The following is a 1,051-nucleotide window of genomic DNA, read 5'->3' as shown; positions in this document are numbered from 1 at the left end:
GGTTTCACCATGTTGACCAGGATGGTCTCGATCTCTTGACCTTGTGATCCACCCACCTCGGCCTCCCAAAGTGCTGGGATTACAGGCTTGAGCCACCGCGCCCGGCCACATATTCTTTTAAAATAACAAAAAAACAGATGAAGACGGATGGGCAAGGAACATAGTTCTGTCCAGCTTCCCAGGAGGGGGACTAGCAGGTCCCTGGCAACTGCCCCCACACAAAGGACTTCACACTAGTGTGGGACCCACAGGCTATTCGTCACCAAAGGGCTATCTGAGAAGAGCAAATAAATTCTACAGTCCTTTCTTCAAAAGAATTGCTGTAATTCTTTTAAATTTAAAACATGACGTGTCTTTATGCTGGGAACTATCATTTATTTTAAGAGTGCTGAGTCTGCCTTGCAACCAGCTCACACTGCAGGACCATGCGCTTCAGTGGGACCCTCCCAGCCCTCCCAAGTAGGAAATGCTGTGTCTCACAAGGGCGACAAGGCTCAGAGGACCAGGACTCCAATGAAGATGGTAAGAGGCAGGGTCAGGATTCAAATCCAGGGAGACCTGGTTACAAAAGCTGTACCCGCCCCTCAACCTCAGCTGGGTGACGTGGCCAAGATCCTCCAGGGACGTGCACCAGCAAAGCCAGGACTAGATCCCTGGCAGGCAAGTCCCTGTTCAAGCTCTTCCCACAGGCATTCACTAAACCGTTTCGCTCAGTGTGTGCCTCCTAAAGAATGCCTGGGTGCCATCAACAAATGCTCTGATTGGGTGGGATGGGGCACAGGAATTGGGATTCTGAAACTTCCCAGAGGCCCTTCCTCCAATGGCCATAATTCTAATGTAGAGAAGCCCAGAATTAAACTGAAAAGTCAGATTAGAATGTACCCTGCCAGCAAGCTACTTAATGCCATGAAAACTGCAGCAGGGGGCTGAGTACAGGAAAGAACGGCTGCTCTGCAGGGCCCCCCTCACCTGCTGGGGCTGGGCCATCCTATGCACTCCTTCTGGGCCCCCCTCACATGCTGGGGCTGGGCCATCCTGTATACTCCTCCTG

General features: G+C 51.9%; 1 protein-coding gene across 2 annotated transcripts in view; it reads right to left on the bottom strand.

Annotated features, from left to right (window-relative positions):
• Positions 1-1,051, bottom strand: part of ELAC2 (elaC ribonuclease Z 2) — a 27,043-nt gene that overhangs the window by 6,572 nt on the left and 19,420 nt on the right. The gene's annotated exons all lie outside the window — the stretch shown is intronic.

This window comes from Cebus imitator, unplaced genomic scaffold, assembly GCF_001604975.1.
Source record: "Cebus imitator isolate Cc_AM_T3 unplaced genomic scaffold, Cebus_imitator-1.0 Scaffold72, whole genome shotgun sequence".
In the NCBI taxonomy this organism is placed as follows: Eukaryota; Metazoa; Chordata; class Mammalia; order Primates; family Cebidae; genus Cebus; species Cebus imitator.
Note: the sequence above shows the minus strand (reverse complement) of the source record. Positions and strands in the feature narration are given on the sequence as shown.